We start from the raw sequence: 15,260 nt of genomic DNA, 5'->3' as shown, positions 1-15,260 counted from the left end.
GAAACAAGCATGACACTGATAATGATACTTCGCAAAGCCTCTGTGAAAACAGTGTCCGTACCTGTGCATGCTGATTGCATTCAAATCAGGATCAGGTGTTTCCCATAATGACTGGGTCCCAAGAGCTCGCACAACGTGCTCTGTGAGCATGCACAGCCACTCGAGCTGTGCCAGACTCAAGCGCACAAAGGTGTGACAGTCAAGAGTTCACCTGCTGTGTGACCACAACTTTTAGCTCATGTGTATATCGCCACCAACATGCCTCATTTTCATCGATAACCCATCACAAAGCATCACAAGCTGTAGTGTGACTGTAGCTTAATGAGGCAGATGTGATGTCGGATGCAACCCAGCAATTGTACCCTATGAAGAAGAAGAAGAAGAAGAAGAAGACAGCACAGTGGGTGGCATGTTGGTGTAGTGGTTAGCACTGTGGCCTCACAGCAAGAAGGTTTTGGGTTTGAGCCCAGCAGCTGACAGGGGCCTTTCTGTGTGGCATTTACAGTGGTGCTTGAAAGTTTGTGAACCCTTTAGAATTTTCTATATTTATATAGTGATATAACAAAAATGACATGGCATCATGCAGTCTTCATAACACAAAATTACACTGTGTCAAGCAATGACACATAAAAGAGAACTTCACACAATGAACAAGTGCAGTTTTGTCAACCTACATGCAATGGTGGTACTACAGTAGCATTTACAGATCAGTATAACAAATAGATTTATAGATATAACTCCTTCTTACATTGGTGCCACCACAATTTCTACCACTTCATAACTTTTATCCCCCTTTCCTTCACAATCCACCTGGAATAACATCCATCTCTCTCCATCGCTTTCCTCTCTACTATTCCTTCCCCAGACACTGATTTCCCATGTTACTTTCCAGAAAACTGGCAAAGACCAGACAAAACAAGTTCTTCAAATCACAACAGGGAATCAATAAATATCATCAGAGCAGACTTGACCTCATTCTTGGTATTACAATAAGGTCGGCCTACTGGGTTTGAATTAAATGATAGCTAACATTAAGCTAGCTGATACATCTCCTAACATTGACTAGCCAGCTAACTGCACTAACATTTCCATTGGGACAAAAATACCCTGTCCTGTGGGGAAATTCTGACTGACTTTCCACTTCTTTGTAAAGAATTTCCTTATGTCCATTGTGTCTGGGGAGGAGCAAATACTGCAAACAATTCATCATCAACCAAGAATACCCCATTAGGCTAAGCTTATTTCATTGTTTAGTTGAACATTAATTTAACGTGCCCTAGGGTTAATTTTGAGGGCAGATAACAAAAGAATAAGGTTTTAGCAAAAGCTAGACATTGTGAGGTGGCAATGGGGCTGACGTCACCTCCTCCACTTTCCAGCAGCCTGCACCTCGCACCAAAATTTCTCTGCTTGCACTGAGATTCACTTCACTTGCGTGTGGTGAGTTGTTGTCGGGAACGCCCAGAAAACCCGGAGTGGATTTTCAGTGGTATGTGTATTCTCTTATCGATCAAGTGGAATGGATTCTTTCACAAAGCAATAGAAATGGCGCTGGGTGAACTCATATTTTATGTTAAATGTGTGTGTGGGGGGGGGTGTCCAAATGAAGAATTATGGTGGCGACACCCATGACAGGACCCCTTGGTGCAGTGACCCCCAAACTGGGAGAGTGACTCCAACAGATCCCATGAACAATATCCGAGATCTCTGTCCAGAAAAGCGCAGTCCTAGGAACAGCTGAGATACTGTGCAGGACCCTCAAACTCCCAGGCCTCTGGTAGAGGATCCGAGCTTGAGTGAAAAAAGACCACCTGAAGGAGGGACAAGTGGGGAATATATATATATCTCATCTCATCTCATTATCTCTAGCCGCTTTATCCTTCTACAGGGTCGCAGGCAAGCTGGAGCCTATCCCAGCTGACTACGGGCGAAAGGCGGGGTACACCCTGGACAAGTCGCCAGGTCATCACAGGGCTGACACACAGACACAGACAACCATTCACACTCACATTCACACCTACGGTCAATTTAGAGTCACCAGTTAACCTAACCTGCATGTCTTTGGACTGTGGGGGAAACCGGAGCACCCGGAGGAAACCCACGCGGACACGGGGAGAACATGCAAACTCCGCACAGAAAGGCCCTCGCCGGCCCCGGGGCTCGAACCCAGGACCTTCTTGCTGTGAGGCGACAGCGCTAACCACTACACCACCATGCCGCCCATATATATATATATATATATATATACACAGTGTTCTCCCAGGATTAAAATAAAGCCTTAACTTTTGGGTGGCCACAGGTGGCCTCTCTTGTTGGGGGAATCTGGGGGGCCTCCCCTGAAAATTTTTGCAAAAAGAAAGCCCATTTGGTGGCATCTGGTGACTTTTAAGAGCATTTTATTGTGGTACTGACACTGTCACTTTTTACTGTTAACATGATTGAAAAGGTTGCTACAACAAGTGCAGGTCTGTGATGCTGTGGTTTGCAGCATGGGTTTCACATAAGCAATTAATAAAGTCATCATCTGGCAATAATGTATTATATAATGCTGTTTTATTACCTAAACCACTGCCAGAATACCACTAACCAAAAGTTTAAATGAGTTCTGTTGCAGTTAAAAAATATATAATAATAATACCCCCTGCAGACTGCATTTACTGCACAAATGCCACAATCTTGAGTAGCACCTTTATATTTAGGCCTACTAAATACTTCAAACACCTTCAAGCACCTTCACAATCTACTGTGTCAACAAGGTCTTTGGTTTCACTTCTTTCCTCTTCGCTTTCTGGCTCTTCTGTCCAACTCTCATCTAGCTGTTAAAAATATGAATTTATGAGGCACTGAGTGCCATCCGCACCTCTTTTCGGCATGATTGAAACAGGGGCAGATCCAGGAAAATGGGGGGGGGGGGGGGGGGGGGGGTCATCAAGCCAGTAAGGCCGGGGGTCCTGCAGTTTTTAAATACCTGGAGATGCATTTTGAGCTGTCAGACACATGTTGTAAATGAAATCTCTTAAAGAAAATTACCATTCACCCCTTTACCAAAACCCAGCATGCATTGCACACTGGGAACTTCCAGTGGTTCAGCTCACATTACTGATAACAGTACAAAAACAAATATTGGGCTATAAATCATTTTCTACGTTCAAATATTGAATGTAAGCTGAAAAGTGATGTTATTAGATTGCCTTTATTTGTCTAATTATTGGTTCTATGGTATTTTTGTCAGCACAGAAGCTACTGTAATCAAACATTCCTATATTATCACATTGTCTTTGGCTCTGACTGATTGCACTGCCACTGCATTCTGTGGTGCTCACTATTATAATCTATCTGTACTAGTAGACGTTCAGTGAGGAATAAATCCTATGATGTAGATTGAATATACATCATAAAATAAATCCTATGATGTATATTAAACATTTAAAGTGCTGATGACACGTTTTTGACATCTTTGGTGATGTTTTATAACATAAAAAGTAATTCCCGATGATCCATATATTAATTCACGAAGGCGCCTATTTTACAAGTTATGATAAAAAGCGCGGCTGCAGCACCCAGGAGACGAAGGAGGAGGAGGAGCTATATGACGTCAGCGAAAGAACCTTCCTCCTAACTTACCAGTTTGTTGTTGATGCGACAGATGTTCAGTTTATCATTATTAGTATTTTTATACATTTTATATATATATATATATATATATATATATATATATATATATATATATATATATTAGTTATTATGCCTTCGCGTTCTGTTGCTGGCTTTTGCTCCAAAACCCACAAGGATGGGGTAAGTTTATTCCAGTTTCCCAGAGATCCCGAGCTGCATGTGAAGTGGGTGAAGCAAGTCAGGCGCACTCGTGACAAGTGGGAGCCCTCACCAACATCCGTCCTGTGCTCTGAACACTTCGATTTGGATTGTTTTGACACCCTTCCCAGCTTAAAAGAATCTCTTGGGTGTTCAGTTCAGCACAAACGTGTGTTACTACCATCAGCAGTGCCTACACAGTGTTGCCAGATTGGGAGGTTTCCCGCCCAGTTGGGCAGTTTCAAGTGCATTTTGGTGGGTTTTGAACATATTTTGGGCTGGAAAACGTCAGCAGTATGTGTTGCCAGATACTGCTGAAGTTTTCCAGCCCAAAATATGTTCAAAACCCACCAAAATGCACTTGAAACCGCCCAACTGGGCGGGAAACCTCCCAATCTGGCAACACTGCCAGTATTCCGGAGGGGGTCTACTAGTAGCTATGCCGGATCCAAAGACAGTCCTCCTGTCAGAACATCTGTTGTGAAACGACATAAGATAAATGTACGTAGAGCTATAGATTCTACATGATAATCATAAATGTAATCATAAAGTCGGCGTGATATCAGTCATGTATTTGCTTGTGAAAGCTTGCGGCTTTCATGTAACTGCCGCCTAGCAACGAGAGGCAAAGGGTAAAGAGGGTAGGCTATCATAGATTCTATTCGGAAGAGATCAACACAATTCTAGACTCCCAGAAGAGGAAGAGCTAGCACTAGAGAGTTCACCGGCGTTTTCATGCGCCATTTCCATTGAGTAGAACCAGAGTAGAACAGCCAGTGAACCGCAGCGTGTTCTTCCGCTGACGTCACAACATGGCCGCGAGCCATGGACCCAGTTTTCTTGCGCTGTGCAATTAAAAGTTGGATATTCACGTAACAACAGCTTCTTTTCACGTAATTATAACAGAAATCTAACATGTTTGCCATGTTGTATAGTTTATTTAAGAAATTGCATAGAGTCATGTTCGTGTCATCAGCCCTTTAATGCTTAGCTGAGGCTGAGCAACAATCATCTTAGCTGCTAGCTACTTGTACATTTGATTCTAATTTAATGCCTTTTACCTCTTCTGCTTTCCCGTGCAACCAGGAACATCCTACACTGATCCAAGTGGTTCACGGTAGGGAATAAAATGTTTGGAAAGTAATTACTGATGATTCACTTCATGAATTGAAGAGAGGTCTCATCCATTTGTATGGGTATAAAGCAGACCGGAATTCAGACATTTATTCTCAGATATTATTACACACATCACCCCACTGACATCAGATGTTTATCAGTCTGCTGGTCTGACATAGAAATGTTCAAAGAAATTTCATCACTGACATTGAACAAACATGGGTGAAAGCTATACTGTCAGTCAATGGAGTCTGCAGAATGCAGTGGCAGTGCAGTCAGTCAGAGCCAAAGACAATGTGATAATATAAGAATGACAGATTAAAAGCTTCTGTGCTGATGAAAAATACCATGGAACCAGTAATTAGACAAATAAAGGCAATCTAATAACATCACCTTTCAGCTTACAGCTGATATTTGAACATAGAAAATGATTTTATAGCCCAATATTTGTTTTTGTACCATTATCAGCAATGTGAGCCGAGCCACCGGAAGGTCCCAGTGCACAGTACATGCTGGGATTTGGTAAAGGGGTGAATATCAAATATGTTTTAAAAGTAGGAACTTTCAAAACCCTTTTATTTGTCACTGAAAATGATATTGTCAGAGTTGCAGGTATAAGTGCAGAGCATAATTACAACTGATATATGGCAATATTTATGAAAATTGCATTGTCATATAATGTATTACCACATGACACACTACAGTGTAGTACACTGACCACAAAACACCTTTATGGTAGTGGGGGCATGGTTGAGCATTGGCTGTGAACGGCGAGGAGGCAGGTTGAACCAGCAGGTAACATGTAATGAGGTGCACCTGTGTCAAATTACTGGTTATTAACCTGTGTCTCTGTGTGTCTTTCAGACAGTCAGGAATGAGAGAGAGAGCAGCGTCACCTCACATGTGTGCATGTTTATGTGTTGAGCTGTCATCGAAAAGTGTGCTAAATAAAAGAACTCACCTGTTCTGAAGCCTGTTTCCAGTTCATCTGTTTCCCCACAAGTCCAAGAGTTGTTACACTGGTGCCGAAACCTGGGACTGAGGAATGAATGCTGCCATGGGATCCAAACCAATCAGAGGGCTCCTCCAAATGCTCACCAATGACCTCCAATGCCAGCAGCACACCCTCGTCGAGCTGATGGTAGATCAGGGCCAGTACTTCCAGGCTCTGCTCGAAGCCTAGGCATAGGACCGGCAGGTGATAGGGAGCTGGATCCAGTCTGTGGGTGCTCCAGCGGTCATTCCTGCAGCCAGCGTGCCCATCCAGCTGGTGAAGATGGGGCTGCAGGACAACCCTGATGCCTTCCTCGAGCTACTTGAGCTTGTCGCAGAGGCGAGCTCATGGCCAAACTCCCAGTGGGTGGCTCGCCTACTGCTGCTCCTGTTGGGGGAAGTCCAGCTTGTGGCTCGACAGCTCCCGGCCACCAACATGCCAGAGTACCCCCACCTGAAGTGAGTCATCATACAGTGGATCGGCCCTGGCCCCAAAGAGCAGCGCCAGCGCTTCTGCTTGCTGGCTTATGGTGAAGTGGGCCGGCTGTTCACGTTCACCCAACAGCTCCGGGATGTCTGCTGACAATGGCTGTTGGCCGGCGAGTGTGATGTCAAATCCATAATCGAGTGAGTGACACTGGAGCAGTTCATTGTACAGCTGCTGAATGGGATGTCAGTGTGGATCCAGTGTCACTGACCGACATCACTGGAGGAGGCGGTCCAACTGGCTGAGGATCATCTGACAGCATATCCAGAAGCAGGCTGTGCTACAACTTCCTCTCTCTCTCTGTCTCTTTCTCTCTCACTTTCGCTTTCTCCTTCTCCCTCTCCGTCTCCTCGCCCCATGGAAAGAGGGGCCACCTCTCCTGAAACCTGCTCCCCTCACCCATGTCTATCCCTGTGTGTCTACTCTCCCTTCTCCTTCTGTGTCTGTGCTGCCATAACCCTCCTCTCTCTGCACAGATGAACTCATCCAAGCCCACCAGAACCATGAACGAGTCCGGGCAAGTCTGTAAGCACAGAGGGAAGGCAGGGAATCAGTGCTTCTGCAAAGAGATGGGGCTACTGATTTGCATCCCTGATGCACTTCAGGCTTCCCCTGATCAAGCAGGGGCATACAGGATAGTTGTGGGTATTCAAGGGGGGACACATCAGGCTTTGGTAGATTCAGGTTGTAATCAGACCTCCATACATCAAAGCCTGAATCAATGAGGGGCACTGGGAAATACACATTTGGTGAAGGTTAAGTGTGTGCACAGTAATATACACAAATATCCACTGATGCCTATCACTATGTATTTCTGGGGAGAAAATCATAGCATAGAGGCTGCGGTTAGTTCGAGTCTCACTCACCCACTGATTTGGGGAACTGATTGGCCGGGGTTTGAAATATTAATGAAACAAACAGTCATGGGTGAGTCCTGCAGTAGCACATCACAGGGGGATCCCGTCGCAACGTTGGCTGGGGAGGCAGTCTCGGGCACGCCCGTGTCAGCTCCATATCATGATGAGACAGAAAGTGGGGAGAGCCCTCCTACCTCTTTGGGGAATCCCTTAGGGGACTTCCCATTGGAGTAAGTGCGTGATGAGTCTCTGAGACACGCCTTTGACCAAGTGAAAGTAATTGATGACTAAATCCTCCAGCCTAACGTTGAGCTTTCCTTCCCGTACTTTTGTATTATTAAGGATAGGCTGTATTGAGTGATGCAGGACACTTAAATGAAAGAAAAGATGACACAGTTGTTGGTCCCGAAGAGCCGCAGGGGACTTTTATTCCATGTGGCTCATCATAATCCTATGGCTGGGCATTTGGGGCAGAACAAAACATTGAATCACCTCATGGCCCATTTCTATTGGTCAGGGATTCGCGTCGACATCCACAGGTGATGTACTGCATGTTGTGAATGCCAACTGGTCAATCCAGTGGCCACACCAAAAGCGCCATTGCACCCCCTCCCATTGATTGAGATTCCCTTCAAAAGAATTGGCATGGATCTCATCAGGCCATTTGATCAATCTGCACGCAGGTATTACTTTGCATTAGTCATTGTGTATTATGCAATGCAATACCCAGAAGCAGTGCCTGTCTACAATATCTCAGTCTGCAGTGTTGCGGAAGCACTGTTCCGCATTATCTTCCGAGTTGGGATTCCAAAAGAAATCCTGACTGATCAAGGCACTACTTTCATGTCACGCTTGCTTTTACTCAACACTGGATTTGACAAAGGGATATTGGCAGATCCCCTTGACGCCATTATCCTGCGAGAAAATGGCCTTTTCCACTCCTTTTGGCTTACACCAATTTGTCACCCTTCCTTTTGGGTTGTTTGAGGATCCGGCAATGTTTCAGCATCTCATGGACTGAATTCTCCATCACCACAATGCCTATGTGGCAGCCTACTTAGATGATATAATCATTTATAGCAATGATTGAGAGCAGCACCTACAGCATCTGAGGGCAGTTCTGAGATCGCTGAGGTGTATTGGGCTCACTGCAAACCCGAAGAAGTGTGCAATTGGATGGGTGGAAGTATGGTATCTGGGCTTCCACTTGGGTCATGGGTAGGTGTATCCCCAAATTGATAAGACTGCAGTGATTGCGGCCTGCCTGTGACCTAAGACCAAAAAGGGGGTGAGGCAGTTCCTGGGGCTGGCTGGCTATTATAGGCAGTTCGTGCCTAACTTTTCAGATGTCACCAGCCCGCTGACTGACCTCACTTAAAAGGGGGCACCAGATCCGGTCCAGTGGATGGAGCCGTGCAAACAGGCTTTTCCTCAGGTAAAGGCGGTTTTGTGTGGGGGCCCACTGTTGCATTCTCCTGACTTTTCTCTCCCTTTTGTTTTACAGACTGACATGTTGGACAGAGGGCCATTTTGTCCCAGGTGGCGGAGGGGGATGAGCGCCCAGTGCTGTACATTAGCTGCAAGCTGTCCATGTGAGAGTCAAAGTACAGCACAATAGAGAAGGAGTGTCTGGCCATCAAGTGGGTGGTCCTCACTCTCTGCTACTACCTGCTAGGATGCCCATTCACCCTCTGTTCCAACCATGTCCCGCTCCAGTGGCTCCACCGCATGAAGGATACCAACGTGCGGATCACTCGCTGGTATCTGGCCCTTCAGCCCTTTAAATTTGAGGTGGTCCACAGGCTGGGGGCACAAATTCAGACTGCTCTGGGCACTCATGAATCTTCTGCTCTCAGATTTCTGCAGTCTCTCTCTCACTTGTGTTCTTGTTGGACTTAAAAGACAGGAATAACACTCCATCTTATTTAACTCATGAACACACAACACCGTGAGCACTGCTTTCTTTCTTGTTCTTCAACTTGATTTTCTTGATTTTTGCATCACAATTTCATGTTGTCAGTGCATAGCATCAGGATGTCTGTGCATAGCATCAATGTTCAGATAGCCTATTAATTTACACACACTTCCTGAAATATATAGTAGTAACAAGCTGGGTTAAAACACAACAGAACAATATACACTCACCATCTACTTTATTAGGAACACATGGACATTCATGGAGTTATCTAATTAACCAATCATGTGGCAGCAGCACAGGACAGAAAATATACAGATACAGGTCAAGAGCTTCAGTCAATATTGACATCAAATATCAGAAAGAAGAATAAGTGTGGTGTCTGTGACTTTAACCATGGCATCAGATGAGCTGGTTTGGGTATTTCAGAAACTAACAAATCCTGGGATTTTCACACAAGGCAATCTGTAGAGGGTACACAGACTGGTGCAAAAAACAAAAAACCTGCTGTGTGCAAAGGGTCTACATTTGTGGTTATACAGTATTTAAGGGCTTACCTGTGGACCTCATCAAGTCCTGTTCCTGCAACTGCAACAACTGAAGGTACCGTGAGCATCTCTACAAATAAGTGTATACATATTTAAAAATCTTGTGAGCACACAGACACTGCGTCATTCAGGAAAGGGACACAAATTAACTTCCAGAGATAAGCAAACTTTGGCCCAAAACTGAGGACCTGTTGAAGGAGTTTGAGGGATCAGGTACCAAAGTACAGTATGTACATCCACCATTAAGAGAGTTCAACATCAACATGTCCTGAAAAGCTGTTGTGCACAGACGAGACCCCTCCTACAAGACCAGCATAAATAAGCCACACTCGAGTTTGCAGGTGATCCTCAGCCTTTTGAAGAAGTGCCTTCAGGTGAAACAAAATATGAGCTGTTTGGCCATAATGATCAGTACTATATATGGAGGAAAAAGACTGATGCTTTAAACCTAAATACTTTAATTTGCATCTGGGACTTCCAGTGTGGGGGGCAGCATGGCGGTGTAGTGGTTAGCACTATCGCCTCACAGCAAGAAGGTTCTGGGTTCAAGGCCAGTGGCTGACGGGGGCCTTTCTGTGCGGAGTTTGCGTGTTCTCCCCGTGTCTGTGTGGATTTCCTCCAGGTGCTCCGGTTTCCCCCACAGTCCAAAGACATGCAGGTTAGGTTAACTGGTGACTCTAAATTGAGCGTAGGTGTGAATGTGAGTGTGAATGGTTGTCTGCATCTATGTGTCAGCCCTGTGATGATCTGGCGACTTGTCCAGGGTGTACCCCGCCTTTCGCCCGTAGTCAGCTGGGATAGGCTCCAGCTTGCCTGTGACCCTGCACAGGATAAGTGCTTACAGATAAGGGATAGATGGACTTCCAGCAGGACAATAATCTTAATCATCCCTCCAAAGTTGTAACAAAATGGCTAAAACACAACACAAAGCCATGACCTGAATCCCAATACTGGAAGTGTGTGGAGTCATGAAAAACTGAGTTTGAATATCTTTAGTGTAGGTGTATGTAAACTTTTGGCCTGCACTGTAGTCATGGTATCAATAAATCACATCCACCCATCCATTATCCGTAACCGCTTATCCTGTGCAGGGTTGTGGGCAAGCTGGTGCCTATCCCAGCTGACTATGGGTGAGAGGCGGGGTACACCCTGAACAAGTCACCAGGTCATCGCAGGGCAATAAATCACATACTCATCATCAACATGTTCTAATATTATAAGAACACACAAGATTGACTATAACTGCTACATACGATATTAAGATGTTGGCCTGAATAACATTCTATTATCCTTTTCCTACAGCATGGTTTTGAAAATTTTCAATATTTTCCCAATTCATAAATTGAGTTTTCTGAAAACTTAGTATGAAGAGTAAAAATCCCAATAAAAACATGAAAATGAAAGTAACATTTCTTAATTTAGTTGTTTGTTTGAATTATTTTAGCTTTTATGAATTTATTGTGCTGTATATTTTCTCCCATTGTGCTTCTGCCATGTGAGGTATTTTGAACAACCAATAAAATTTGGAAATTAAAATGCAGCCCCTATTTGCTATTTCCTTTATATGTGTGTGTGTGGGAAGAAGATGGCGCCAAGATGAAAAATCAAATGAAATAACATCATTTGCATTTTCAGTCTCCATGTAAGCATGCGATGTTATATCATTATTTTTCTCTTTTCTTTTTCATAAACCTTTTTAAACTACACACCTGACAAAATGTAAATGAATAAACATGAGTAAATAAAATCAAAATTAATTGCAAAGTGGAAGTATGATTCCATTTCTGTTAGGGCCAAAATGAAATGCAATTGATCACTAGTGCCACCTGCTGGTCATTCACATTTCCTTTCTCACTTTGCCTTTTCATTTTCAATCAATCCATGTATCCATCCATTATCTGTAGCCACTTATTCTGCCTTACAGGGTCGCAGGCAAGCTGGAGCCTATCCCAGCTGACTACAGGCGAAAGGCGGGGTACACCCTGGACAAGTCGCCAGATCGTCACAGGCATAACACATAGACACAGACAACCATTCATGCTCACATTCACACCTACGGTCAATTTAGAGCCACCAATTAGCTTAACCTGCATGCCTTTGGACTGTGGGGGAAACCGGAGCACCCGGAGGAAACCCACAAGGAGAACATGCAAACTCCACACAGAAAGGCCCCGTCGGCCACTGGGCTCAAACCCAGGACCTTCTTGCTGTGAGGCAACAGTGCTAACCACTACACCACCGTGCCGCCACTTTTCATTTTCAAATTCCTGCAAAATGTTAAGTAGCCGTGGGCGTGGATAAGATTGAGGTCTGCCTATTGAAGTTTTTACTCTGAATGCTGAGCTTGGAGAAAGGAAGTGCAGCGAAGGAAGTAATGGATTCAGAAGAATGTCAAAATGCATCTGCATTATTTATAGTTCTAGATAGCATTAATGCATATTGGACACATTGTCTATTAAACCCCATTTCCAGAAAAGTTGGGATATTTTCCAAAATGCAATAAAAACAAAAATCTGTGGTTTGTTAATTAACACTAACCTTCATTTAATTGACAAAAGTGTAAAGAAAAGATTTTCAATAGTTTTACTGACCAACTTAATTGTATTTTGTAAATATAAACAAAGTTAGAATTTGCTGCCTGCAACACACTCAAAAAAAAAAAGTTGACAGAGGCAAAATAATACTAAAAAGTTTATCGGATATTCAAGTAAAACCATTCAGGAAGATTCCACTAGAAATCAGGTTAATTGGTCACATGATTGCGTATAAATGGAGCAGCACCAAAGGCTCAGTCTTTGTAAGCAAGGATGGGTGTGGCTCACTGCTTTATGCCAAAATTCATGAGAGAGTTGATGGTCAATTCAAAAAGAACATTTCTCAATGCAAGATTTTAGGTCTTTCAAAATCTTCGAGGCTCTTCGAGCCCTCAGACAGCACTGCCTGAGAAACTGTCATACTAATGTGACAAATATAGCCACATGGGCTCAGGAGGACTTTGGAAAACCACTGTCACTGAACACAGTCCACCACTGCATCCAGAAATACAACCTGAAACTGTATTACACAAGGAGGAAGCCATTCATCAATTCTATACAGAAACACTGCCAATTTCTCTGGGCCTGAACTCATCTCAGATGGACTGAAAGACAGGGGAAACGTGTGCTGTGGGCAGATGGGTTACATCTCAGCTCGTTTTTGGGAAAACCAGACGTCAAGTTCTCTGTGCCAAAGGTGAACACGACCATCCAGTTTATCATCAGAGAAAGGTGTAAATACCAGCATCTGTGATGGTATGGGGGAGGATCAGCGCCCACAGCATAGGGGAGGTGCATGTGCGTGTAGGTACCATTAACACGGAGGTATATATTGGGATTTGAGAGACACACATGTTGCCATCAAGACGTCTCTTCCAGGGAAGTCCATGCTTATTTGAGCAGGACAATGCCACGCCTCATTCTGCATCATGAAGAGGAGAATCAGACAATGGAGACCATGGACTGTTGAGCAGCTGAAGTCTTGCATCAACCAAGAATGGACAAAAATTCCCCACTGAAAGACTGCAACAATCCTCAGTATCCTCAGTTCCTACGATTAAGAAGTGTTATTAAGAGGGAAAGTGATGTAATAATGATAATGCCTCTGTCCTGACTTTTTTTTTTTGAGTGTTCCAGGCATCAAATTCTAACTTCATTTATAGTAAGTAAGTAAGTAAGTAAGTAAGTAAGTAAGTAAGTAAGTAAGTAAGTAAGTAAGTAAGTAAGTAAATTTAATTTATAAAGCACATTTAAAATAGTTTACACTGACCAAAGTGCTGTACATAGGGTAGCTAGGAAATCAGAAGTAAAATACACAAACAAACACAACACAAAAGAAAAGATGCATTAATAGCTGCAACAAAAATACACATTACAAACACAGAAGATTGACAGATAGACAAAGAGGCCAGAATTACACAAACAACAAATGAACAACAACATTGAATAACACCCACTACAAAAGGAACTAGGGAATGGACAGCTAAGAGGTTGCAAAAGCCAGTGAGTAGAGGTGAGTTTTGAGCCTGGATTTAAAAGAGGAGATAGAGGGGGCGAATCTAATGTCTGGGGGCAAACAGTTCCACAGACTTGGAGCTGCTACTGCAAATGCCCTATCACCTTTTTGTTTAAGGCGAGTCTGGGCCACATGGAGGAGACCTTTATCAGCAGATCTAAGGGACCTAGGTGCAGGGGGTGGTTTCAGGAGATCTGAGATGTAAGTAGGGGCTTGACCATGCAGCGCCTTGTAGACTATTAGTAGGACTTTAAATTGGATCCTAAAACTAATGGGAAGCCAGTGTAAAGAAGCCAGGACAGGGGTAATGTGCTCTCTCTTCTTGGTACCTGTCAGCAGTGTGAGGGAATTTTTAATGGATGAACATTATTATTCTCTGTGTTTCTGTGTGTTGAGCTCAAGTGCCCTATACTGAGAAAGATGTTTTTTCCTATGTTGTAATCGCTTTTCTGTGGCCTTGGTGGTAATGAGCAGGGTGCTTGAGTTCATCCTAGCTTGCATCTTCTCATGATGTAACCACCTTTCCTGACCTTGGTGGTGATAAGCAGGGTGCCTGAGTTCTCATAACTACGCATCCACCCGCACGCCAGGTGCACGCTCTAACAAAGCTTCATAGAAAATCTTGAGCCAATCACGTGAAGACACAAGCAGTGAGCGAATGCTTTCAGAGTATAATAGATAACATTCCTAAAACACAACTCAGAGTGCGCGTACTCTCGGCATCATCAGAAGTGGTGTCTTCTATTCTTCTCTTTCCTTTCCTATTTTATATATCTTTTATATGATCTACTATAATAAATGACTGAAAAGACAACTGTTAAGCGTTCTGAAGTGTTTATTAGAAATTTCCATTACAATTTGGCGTCCCCTGGGTGGGCCCTATGCGTCTGATCCTCGGACGACGGAACACTCCCAAGGCTATGGTGCGGAGCTGAGAACTCGGACGAGAGACCAGGCCATCAGGGCTCACCGAACCAGTAAGTGATACCTTTGCATTCTTGTGTAAAGAAATTAGTGGAAACAGTATTTAAAGAATGATACAAGAAATGGACAGAGATTTGTCCTAGTATTTAAAGAATGATATAAGAGATGGACAGAGATTGTCCCAGTCAAGGAAGACTGATATAAGAGACGGACAGAAGTTTGTCTGAGCCCAGGAGGACTGCTAAACTGTGGTACCATCAATATGTTTGCAGACAACGGATAAAACACAATTTTGAGACAATAAACTGCGAGTAGTTTATTGGGTTGTGTTAGAGAATTATCCGCCTAAGTGACGACTGGGTAACGGCTCGCCTACTTGAGGAGGGGAAGTACGGGTGCGTGTCTCGACGGACTCACGTTCAGCGATTCGTGGGAATTGAATCTTGCTCCCTTTGTTCTGTGTGAGCAACTGGCCCGTCTGGGGAACGGGATAGAGAGGTTCGATCGCGAAAACGCAAAGACACACCGGTGTGCACGCAAAATATTGATGAATCAAC

Source organism: Neoarius graeffei, chromosome 22, assembly GCF_027579695.1.
Source record: "Neoarius graeffei isolate fNeoGra1 chromosome 22, fNeoGra1.pri, whole genome shotgun sequence".
NCBI classification, from domain to species: Eukaryota; Metazoa; Chordata; class Actinopteri; order Siluriformes; family Ariidae; genus Neoarius; species Neoarius graeffei.
The sequence above is the reverse complement of the archived record's forward strand: the minus strand, read 5'-3'. Positions refer to the sequence as shown.